The sequence below is a fragment of the Jaculus jaculus genome, chromosome 19, assembly GCF_020740685.1.
Source record: "Jaculus jaculus isolate mJacJac1 chromosome 19, mJacJac1.mat.Y.cur, whole genome shotgun sequence".
Lineage (NCBI taxonomy): Eukaryota > Metazoa > Chordata > Mammalia > Rodentia > Dipodidae > Jaculus > Jaculus jaculus.
Window position 1 is genome coordinate 22,505,568 of NC_059120.1, and position 11,143 is coordinate 22,516,710.

Genomic DNA, 11,143 nt, shown 5'->3' on the forward strand with positions numbered 1-11,143 from the left:
GGAAGGTGCAGAGATCAGCCTTCTGGAAGGTGATTGTTACCCATGCTTTGGCTCCCTCTGCTGGCAGGACAAAGGTACTTTTTTCTCCTTGCAGGAATTCTTCAGGTTGAGTTCAGGTTGAGTTGCTGTTTATTACACGTCCGACTTAGCTCTTAGTTTATAAAGGAGCAAGCAAGATAAAACTCCTTGGATATTTCTCCCTATACAACACCAAAATTTACATATTAATTCTTTTTCCTTGCGAACACTGCAGCTCCAGAAGCCATACTCACTACAAAGTGCTTGTCAGAAAATCACCGCTCACCTGACACACCTTCTGCTGTGACTTCCCCAGTCTTGTACTTGGCGGGTACAAGGAGCAGAACCTCGATCGCTAACAGGGTGCTTCACACGAGCCTGGTTTCCCTGCGCTGTTTCTCAGTATTATTTTCTATGATATAGACAAGATTTTAAGCCTCAGCTAGTGGAAGGAATCAGTTACCTAAAATTCTTCGTTGGATTCATTGAGTTGAATTAAGTCGATGCACATCTTTGCAGCATGAGGTTTCTTTCCCTGGCCCTCCTCCCCAGAACTTTCAATGCATGAGTCATAATTGGTAACGTGTCCACAATTTCTCAAATATTGAGATGTACCTCCGATGCTCACAGGGGAGATTCTTCTGTATGGTTTTCCCACAGGGTACCCAGCATCTCTTCCCCCATTTGAGCTATCAACAACCAGTGTGAAAACCAGTGTGGAAAGTCTGAGATGTCACCAGTGCCTGGCAAATTTCAAACAATATTCTATGTTAAGGGGAAATTTTGTCATTTGAGAATTCATTTTACTAAGTATTTTTTATTTACAAGGAGGGAGGGAGAGAGAAAGAGAGAGAATGAATGGGAATGAGTGGGGGCATGCCAGGGCCTTCTGCCACTTCATGCATCCGGCTTTATGCAGGTAATGGGGAACTGAACCCAGGCCATCAAGCTTTGCAAGCAAGCACCTTAACCACTGAGAAATCTCCCCATTTCGCTAATTTTAAAGGGACACAGTAATGGTAAATATAACATGCTTGTTGTCAAGGGCTTTTTTTTTTTTAGGGTGGAAATAGGCCTGGCATCGGTCAGGGCTCTGCCACTTAACTATTTGTAGAGGCAATCCTCGTCAGTTGTGCTGCAAGACTGATCATTCTTTGAGCCATTTCTCAGGGTTGTATTCGCAGCGTGCAATTTTAGGAGATGAGGTAACGTCTCCCGGCAGAACAAAGAGGAGGCTTGCTTTCTGCTCGCTATAACATGGTAGGTTTCCCCAGGCTCAGCATTCCTCTCCTGTAATGCAAACCATTTTGTGCGCAAGCATGCATCTGGGGCCCATATGCCTTGCTGTCAGGGATCAGGGAACCGACACAAACATGCTGACCCTGTGGCTGCTGCTTTTGCTGTCCACAGGCCTTCATCGAGGATGAACGTGTTCTGCCAGCACCCTTGACACCGTGAACGTTAGCATAGTCTGCAAATAGGATGAGTGTGAGACTCCTCCCAGTTCCCCACACCCACTAGCTGGGGGTCCCTAACGTGCTGTGGGCTCCCATTCGCATAAAGTGCTTGCCCCTTAATTACTCCACACACACACACACACACACACACACACACACACACACACACTCCACGCTTTCTGGGGTTCCCTTTCTTTAGCTCACGGCCAAAGTCTTTTTTTTTTTCTTTTTTTTTGGATGTCTGTGCTGCCACGCGGTGGGCTGAGCGGACGCGGCTTCCTTGCAGGAGCGCCCAGGCGAGGCGCGCACCCCGCGGAGCCGCCGCACCGGGCGGAGGCGGGGCCGGGAGAGCGGCGCGCTGATTGGATCCCGGAGCCGGGGGCTTTGTGGTTTTTTTATTCCCTAAAAAAAAAATCTGGCCGTTGCCTAGCAACCAGATACTTATTTCGTTCGTCCACTCGTGGTTTTCGGGGTCGCGTTCGTGGAGATGTCGGGAGGCGGTGAAGACACCGGCTCGTCTCCGAGTCCCCAGCCCGCGGTGTGGGCGGGGGTGGGGGGTGATCCTTCCGTGCAGACGCGCCGGGGCCCGGTGGGGACCCGTCGTCGTGCGCGCCTCTCGGTCCCCGGGGCGGGTCGGAGGAGGAGGAGGAGGAGGAGGAGGAGGAGGATGCGGCGGCCTGGGGCGCGTCGCCGTCCCCGCGAGGCGGCCACCAGGAACTCGGCCGTGGCTCCGTGGGGAGCGGGATGCAAACCGCAGGCCGCTCGCCGCTGGCTTCCGCCCGTTTCCTTGCTCCCCGGGCCTCGCGTACATAAACACGCACAAGCACGCACACAGTCGGCGTCACGGTCCGTGCCCGCAAGTCCGGGAAGCGCGACGTAACGCGGCCGGCGTCGCGGGCCCAGGAGCAACGGCGCAACGGCCGGCGGCCTGCAGCTCCGCGGACCCGGGCCCGGCGGGAGCGGCCGCCGCGGAGACCCGGTAGGCGGGGACGCCGGAGCCGGAAGGGAGCCGGGGAGGAGGCGAGCGCGCGTCCGCGATTGGTGCGGCGTGTCCCGGGTGTGCACGGCGGACCCGCCGCCGTCCTCCGCTCGCAGGGCCTTTGCCAGCTCTTGCCGAGCGGCCCGCGCCCGGTTCGGCGGCTCAGGTCGGAGATATCAGGCCCGGTGGCTCCGGGGACCCCGGTTCCGGCGACGAAAACGATCCACAAAGCGCTGGGCAGGGCGCGGGGCCGGCGCCTCTGGCTTAATACGGCAGATGCGCGCAAGCTCCAACAGGTGGCTCCGTGGCGCAATGGATAGCGCATTGGACTTCTAGAGGTTGAAGGCATTCAAAGGTTCCGGGTTCGAGTCCCGGCGGAGTCGTGACTTTTTAAAGCCGTCTTTGTAATAAAAATCACGGTTCCCTGTACTGTTTCTCGCTTTTCTTTTGTTCCTTCCTTCCTTCCTTCCTTTTGTCTTTCTTCCTTTCTAAACCGCTTCACTCGTCCCCCAGCTTCGGTTCCCTCCCCACCGCCATCGGCTCTGCAGCCCTCCCAAGGCCTCCGGTCGCTCTCCCAGCGCCTGCGCCGCTCCCCGGCCTCCCGGCCCGGCCCGGTCCGAGGCGGTAGCGGAGCGAGGCCCGTGGCGTGGGCCTGCGGGAGCGCGCGGGGCAGGCCCGGGTCTCGCGTGACATCCCGAGTCCGGTGTTTGGCCGTGGGCCGCGAGGCAAGGGAGGAGCTGCCGCGTGGGGCGCTGAACGTCCCCGCAGCCCCGAGGGCTTCCCAGCACGCACGCGCCCGAATCTCGAGTGGACCGAGTCAGAAATGGAGATTTCTGGCGTCACGTCAGGGCCTCGGTCCGGTTGTCCTGGAGCATTTCCGACAGCTCGCGGTTTCCTGGTCGGTCCCCGTGCGGCGCGGTCGCCGTGGCCCCGCTGCCCGCCAGCCCCTCCAGGCGCGAATTCAGTGTGACAGCTCTGGCCCTGCACAGGGTTCGAGCCCCGCCTCACCACACAATAATAAAGAAGGAAGGAGGGAATTTTAAATAATTCGCTGTTCTGACGACACAGGTAATTCGTGCAAAAGGTACAAAACCCAACCTTTGTTGGTGAAGGAACAAGAAAAAGTAACCATTCTTGTTGCTCCTGCGTTGCCAGTAGAGGTAGTGGTTTCTTGGAAATATTTTCAGATTTTTTTAAACATGTAAATTTAGCGATGTTGTGTCTATATTTTAAGGTTATTGGTAAGTTCATTATTTTTCCAGCAGGGTCTCACTCTAGCACAGGCAAAACCCAAAACTCTGTAGCCCCAAACTGGCTTCCAACTCGGGGTGATCGCTTACCTCAGCCTCCCAAGTACTGAGATTAAAACGCCACACTGAACTTGATGTGTCCTTTAAAACCCACATTTGGCAGTTTATTACACTCATTTCACTTATTAATACGTGTAGGTCTGCCTTGTGCCATTGTACATATGGATCATACTGATGTGACAGTCCCCAGTACTTGAGACATGTAGGTGTTCATTCATTATTTTCCTACTAGTCTGCTTCAGGGAGCATCCCTGTTTTTACTTAATTGTACACGTATGGCTTTTTGTTTGTTTTTGTTTTTCGAGGTAGGGTCCAGGCTGACCTGGAACTCACTGTTTTCCTCAGGCTGGCCTCGAACTCCTAGCAATTCTCCTACTCCCGCTTCCTGAGGAGTGCTGGGTTAAATTAAGGGCGTGCACCACCACACCTGGCTCCATGTAATTCTTGAGGATAGATTCCTAGGAAGTTGAATTGCTGGCTCAAAGGTCTGTTCTAGCATTCTTTATTATTATCATCATCATTATTATTAAGAACGTATTTTGAATGGATACATCATGTGTTGTATCTTTCCTCTCCTCTCTTCCCCCATTCCACAGGGGTCCCGTGGTGGTGTCAGAGGTTATGAGTCATAGGTGCAGCAGTCAGTTTTTTGGGGAAAACGGTGCCTCTACGCATGAGGTCCCAACCCGTGGCTCTTACAATCTTTCTGCCTCCTCTTCCGCAGAATTCCCTGAGCTGTGGTGGTTGAGTTTTAAGTCTACTTCAGTGATGAGCTCTTAGGAGCCTCTGGATTTCTGCTTTGGTAGGTGTTGATCCTTGGCATCTGTCTCCTTCGACCTGGCGCTGATTGTCGGGCTCACAGTGGAGGCAGCACTCTGGCTTGTCTCCCCAGTTCCTCTGTGCCTTCGCCTGGGCCTTGACTGAGATGTGAGGGGTGGTTTGTCTCCTTGGGTCTCGCTACCTTCTGAAAAGAAAGATTCTCCAATGGAGAGTGAGGTCAGTATAGGTTAAATTGAATAAGCGTTGTTAATTTAGGGAGAGTTTGATGGATGTAGCCCCTTTTTTTAGCCAAAGACTAGGATGGGAGCTTGACATTGGAGAGCATAACCTTTGTCTTCATTACCATTCTTTTTTTTGAGGTAGGGTCTCATTCAATATGTAGTTTCAGGAGGGCCTCGAACTCATAGCAATCCTCCTACCTCTGCCTCCTGAGTGCCGGATTGCCCTGCTCCATCAGCATTCTTAAACTACCTTCTTTGATAAGACTTCAGGAGATTGCATTTATAGAGCTTATACCAATTTTATTCTCACTAGTAATGTTTGAGAATGAGTTTCTCACAACCCCAGTACTATCAAACAGATGGATATGGGTGATAGTTGTTCTCTTCTATGATGAGTGAAGGTGACCATCTTTTCACACACAGCAACGCTTGTCTTTCCTTCTCTGTGACTTGTCTGTTCTTGAATTGTGTGCATTTCTCTGTTGCATGATTGACCTACTCAGGACGGCTGTAATAAGAAAGTCATTTTCTTATTAGTTTGCAGTTCTTCTCCGGCTGTGGTTGCCATACGTTACAAGCTACTTGTTTTTACTTTCTTCTGGTTTGTCTATGATATTTTGTTTTGTTCATATATTTTGAATTTTAATCTTTTTGATTTTAATTTTATTTTACTTATATGAGAGAGAGACGGAAAGAAGCAGAGGGAGAGAGAGAGAATGGGCTCTCCAGGGCCTTCAGCCACTGTAAATGAACTCCAGATGCATGTGCCAGCTTGTGCATCTGGCTTACATGGGTCTTGCAGGATTGAATCTGGGTCCTCTGGCTTCACAGGCAAACACCTTAACCGCTAAGCCATCTCTCCAGCCCTTGTTCATATAGTTTGATTTATCAGTGTTTTCTGAATTCTAGGTTTGAAAGTCATACTGCATTCAGATAAGGCAGTAATTTTGTTTTAATCAATTTTTTTTTTCTAGGTACAGTCTTGCTGTAGCCCGGGCTGATCTGGAATTTACTATGTAGTCTCAGACTGGCCTTGAACTCCTCCTACCTCTGCCTCCCGAATGCTGGAATTAAAGGTGTGTGACACTACACCTGCCTTTACTGGCTTTTTTTTTTTGAGGTAGGGTCTCACTCTAGTCCAGGCTGACCTGGAATTTACTATATAGTCTCAGGGTCACCTCAAACTCACAGTGATCCTCCTACCTCTGCCTCCTGAGTGCTGGGATTAAAGGCCTGGCTAATCTTTGGGGCTGGAGAGATGGTTTAGTTTGATTCTCTAGGACCCACTTAAGCCAAATGCACAAGATTGTGTATGTGTCTGGAGTTTATTTGCAGCAGCTAGAGACCCTAGCATGCCCATTCTCTCTCTCTCAATATGCCTCTTATCTAAAATAAATAATTTTTTAAAACTTAAAAACATTTTAAAAAATCTTTGTTTGATCTGGAATATATTTTTGTAATGGGAACTCTGTCCCATAGTCACTGAGGTTGAGCCCTTCCTGTTTTTATACTAATTTGAAACATACTTTTATCATTTATACATTTGGAATTATGAATTCTCTCATTTATTCCATTGATCTGTCTGTCTGAAGGATTGGATTTGCTGCTTTAAAATCTAGTTGAGTTACTTTTCCTCATCACACACACACTCCCTTTTTTTAAAAAAAAATTCCCTTCTACATACTCATGACTTAATTTTAATACTTAATAATAAAGGAGCTTGGCCAGGACTACAGAGCAAAAGCAGGTAGGCCAGCACCTGTGTGTGATCCCAGGTGTTAAGATCCTGAAGCCAAAGGAGTCCATGTTCGAGGGCAGCTTAGGCTACATAGCTAGACCTTGTCTCAAAGCACAAACAAAGCTGGGCATTTGTAAATCCCAGCACTTCACATGTTGAGACAGGAGGATCACAAGTTCAAGACCAATGTCAGCTATGCACTGAGTTCAGGGCCAGCCTGGGCTACATGAGACCCTGTCTCTACAAAATAAAATGGAATAACAAAATTACAAACACACTAAGGATACAAACTTTTAAGCAGATTATTAATTTTCTTGGTGGAAATCCAAGAAGGGCGGGTCTCTGGGTAAATCTGTAGTTTTTTTATAAGTTTTAGTTGCCACTAGTCTGGGGCTGCAGGCTTTGGAGGTATTCTTGTTGGAGTCGTGTACATTTGTTAGTACAAGGAGGCTGCTGCTAATCAGGACGCTGTGTCTTCCTGTTTAAGAGCAGAAGGGCAAGCTGTGCCTCTCCGTGTCCAGCCTCCTTTGTACTGCTGCGGTGTTACATTGTCTTCATGCAGTTCTTGGCTTTTTGCTGCCTTTTGTCCTAGATGGTTTCCCTTATGATTGGGGTCATTTCTTCCGTGTTTCTCTAGTTTGATATTTTGAACTAGGTGTGATGGCTCATGCCTCAGGATATGGGTGGCTGAGGAAGGATTGCTATGAATTCAAGGCCAGTCTGTGTTACATAGTAATTTCTAGATCCTTTTGGACTACATAGTGAGACTCTTCCCTACAAAAAGAAGACATTTGATGTTTCAAATTATTTGGGGCTTAGCTGTTAAGGCATTTGCCCGCAAAGCCAAGGGACCTCAGTTCAATTCCCCAGGACCCATGTAAGCAAGATGCACAAGGGGGCACATGTGTCATTTGCAGTGGCTGGAGGCCCTGGCACACCCATTTTCTCTCCCCCTATCTCTCTCTCTCTCTCAAATAAATATAAATAAATTTTAAAAACAAATTATTTTATAGTCAGCCATCTTACTGAATTATCTATTTGAAATAGATTTTCAGTTCAAATTCATGATGTGATACCACCTCACACTCTAGAATGACTTTTTTCACCTCCCTTTGTTTTTATTATTGACAATTTCCATAATTATGTACAATAAATCATGATAATTCCCTCCCCCCACTTCTCCTTCACAACTTCACTCTCCATCATATCTCCTCCCCCCCTCAGTCAGTCTCTCTTTTATTTTGATGTCATCATCTTTTCCCCTCTACCATACTGGTCTTGTGTAAGTAGTGCCAGGCACTGCAAGGTCATGGATATCTAGGCCGTTTTGTGTCTAGAAGAATGCATTAGAGAGTCCTATCCTTCCTTTAGCTCTTCCATCCTTTTTTTTTTTTTTTTTTTTTTTTTTTGGTTTTTCAAGGTAGGGTTTTACTGTAGCCCAGGCTGACCTGGAATTCACTATGTAGTCTGAGGGTGGCCTTGAACTCATGGCCATCCTCCTACCTCTGCCTCCCAAGTGCTGAGATTAAAGGCGTGTGCCACCACATCCAGCTCGACTCGGCTCTTACTTTCTTCTTGCCGCCTCTTCCACAATGGATCCTGAGCCTTGGAAAGTGTGGTAGAGATATTTCAATGACTCCTTTGTCATTTCTTCTCAGCACTGTGGTACCTTTTGGGTCATCCCAGTGGTCACCACCATCTGCAAAAGAAGCTTCTCTAACCAAAGTGAGAGTAGCATTGATATATGGGTATGAACATTAGGAAAAGTGCTTACTGGGCAGTTTGGTGAGCGTCATATATGCATTTAGCCAGATAGCAGCAGACGTTACACCTGTAGGGCTCATGGCTTCCTCCATCATAGGTTTTCAGTATCAGGTCTGTGTTCCCTCTCATAAAGTGGGCCTCCAGTCCAGTTAGAGAACAGTTGATTTCCCCCATAACAGAAATGCCACTGTTGTACCTGTTGTCTCATTTGCCTGGCTGGCCCAATTTAAGGCTTGTAGAGTCCACTGTTGTTTATCTCCACTGATGACACTCTCTTTCCCATCGAGCTGCATGCGGTATAGCTTCTTCCAGCTTTTTGTCAACTGGTCAGGCAGAAGGTTTTCAGCTCAGCTTCAGCAGGTTTCTCAGTGACCTTGCAGCCCAAGCATGTGGAGTCTTCAGCAATAGGGTCTTACCATCTATTCCTGGTGGGAAACTAAAAGCCTCAGCAATGGCCTGTATTGTTTTGGAGGCATCAGGGACTTCCCTGTTCAACAACTCACAGGAAGGTATCCCATCCCTGGCACTGAAAATTTTCTTGTAACAATCTATGGCTTCTGGTTGTTTCATTGTCCAAAAAAAGCAGATTTCCATATGACTCATTCATACTCTCTTAGATTTTGATTAATCCTTCCCCTTTTTAATTTTTGACAAACTATCTGAGATAAGCTCTGCAGATTTGAATGTAAAATGTCCCTATAGAGTCTTGTTTGTGAATACTCAATCCTCAGTTTGTGCTGTTTCAAAGGCTCGGGGAGCTTTGCTGGAGGAAGTGTTAGTAGGGGAGGGCAGGGCCTTGACTTGCTTGTTCTTGGTATGCTGCCTCCCTGTGGGTGTGATGTTGTGAGGCCAGCTTCTAGTCCTGCCATGCTTCTCCTGCATGATGAAGTTTCCCTTGGAACTGTAAACCAGAAATAGATCCTGTCCTTCCTTAAGCTGCTCTAATCCAGTATTTTGTCCCAAGATGGAGAAAGTAACTGATGCAGCCACCTTAGAAGGAAGAAAGCTTTCTTTTTGACCCATGACTTCACAGGTTCTGAAACAAGAACCACCAAAAGGAAATGAAAGACAAACTCGAGGCCTGTAAGGTGTCATTCATTTACAGGCCTGCTTTTTCAACAGCTTTGTGAGAAAATACCAGGTTAGGTTACTAAGGAGCCCCTTTGACTAAAAAAAAATCTAAGGATTTTGAGATGGCTGTATATGAAAATATTGTTACCAAGAAGAATCTTCATATCATAAAATATCTTCAGTAACTCCCCAGAATCAACTTGGCTGTCACCGTATCATAGCATTTACTCAGTCTAAAAAAATCACGGACTTTGGAGATCACACAGCCAAGCAGTATGCGTCATGTCCCACTAGCTTGTGGGAGATAATACTTCTGACATATGGGCTGTGATAACCGTTGCCTAGATTCCATTGCAGAAACTTGAAGGTACTTTTGCTAAGACAGACTCTGCACTGGAGCTTACAAATGCCTGGTGGCTAACAACATGTGATAAAAGGCACCGTGTCTTCATATTGTGTCTATCCCCTTTGCTCTCTTAGCGCCTGGGTCAGTTCTAAATGTAGATAAGTTGATCATTTAAAAAAAAATGTTTAGCCAGGTGTGATGGTGTATACCTTTAATCCTAGCACTTGGGAGGCAGAGGTAGGAAAGGAGGATTGCTGTGAGTTCAAGGCTACTCTGTATTACAGGTCAGCCTGGGCCAGAGCAAGATCCTACCTCAAAATCCCCCAAACAAACAAACAAACAGTTTTGTCCAGGACTATAGTGTAAACTTGGCCTGTTTCCTGTTGGAGCTGGTATGTGTTTCATCTGCCTACCCTTGTGATTTCTAAGCCGGTTACAATCCTACAGACTCTCTGCCTTGTAAGAGGCAGACCATGCCATGAGACCAGGGTGTTTTTACAAGAAACTCAGTGGTTCCTGAGCAAGCTGACCACTCACTCGCCCACCAGTTACAAGGCCAATATATTTACACACGAGACCATCTTCTGAAACCACGCTCATGACCAATGACAAACTTGAGCCACTGCAGAGTAAACCCCGGCTCCGTTTGTTCAGCAGCAGCTGGGTCAGCACCAGTCCGTGTGGGCTCCCACCGCTCTTGGGCTGACAAGCCAATAGAGCCTGTGTTCGAATCAAGTTTGGAAACTGGACCAGGGCCATTGTTTATAATACTAGCTGCTACAAACAGCAAGGTACACGAAGTCAAGGCCTGCCTGGGGTACCTGAGCCATAAATATAAAGGAAGACCCTGCATCAAAAGTAAACTGTAGAGCCGGGTGTGGTGGTGCACGCCTTTAATCCCAGCACTCGGGAGGCAGAAGCAGGAGGATCGCCGTGAGTTCAAGGCCACCCTGAGACTCCATAGTGAATTCCAGGTCATCCTGAGCCAGAGTGAAACCCTACCTCAAAAAAAAAAAAAAAAAAAAGTAAACTGTGACCCTAATGACACTCATTGTGCCAAAAAATAAAAGTGAGCCAAGCATGGTGTTCCATGCTTTTGTCCCAGTACTTGGGAGGCAGAAGTAGGAGGATCTCTGTGAATTAGAGGCCACTTTGGGACTGTAGAGGGTGTGCCAGGTCAAGCCTAGGCTAGAGCGAGACCCTACCTCAAAAAAATGGGAACTAGCTCACAGAGTGCCTAGCATGAGGTTGAACCCAAGCCAGAAGTCATGGCTTCCTCTCACTTGTTGCCGTGCCATAAACCCCGCTGCCCAGTCTCATTATTAGTCCTGGTCACTTGGCTCTGACACTTCAGGCCGTATTTGAGGCAGAACATGATGGTGGGGAGCTCATGGCAGAGCAAGCAGCTCACCTCAAGGCAGACAGGAGGGGGGGAGGTGGCAAGAGCAAGGGAATAGCA

The 11,143-nt window shown here is 48.0% G+C and overlaps 1 non-coding gene across 1 annotated transcript; it reads left to right on the top strand.

Moving 5' to 3' along the window:
- Nucleotides 1-2,752: 2,752 nt before the first annotated feature.
- Trnar-ucu lies at nucleotides 2,753-2,837 on the top strand. Its single transcript is given in 2 exon segments — nucleotides 2,753-2,789; nucleotides 2,802-2,837. It is a non-coding gene; the product is annotated as a tRNA-Arg (tRNA).
- Nucleotides 2,838-11,143: the final 8,306 nt, after the last annotated feature.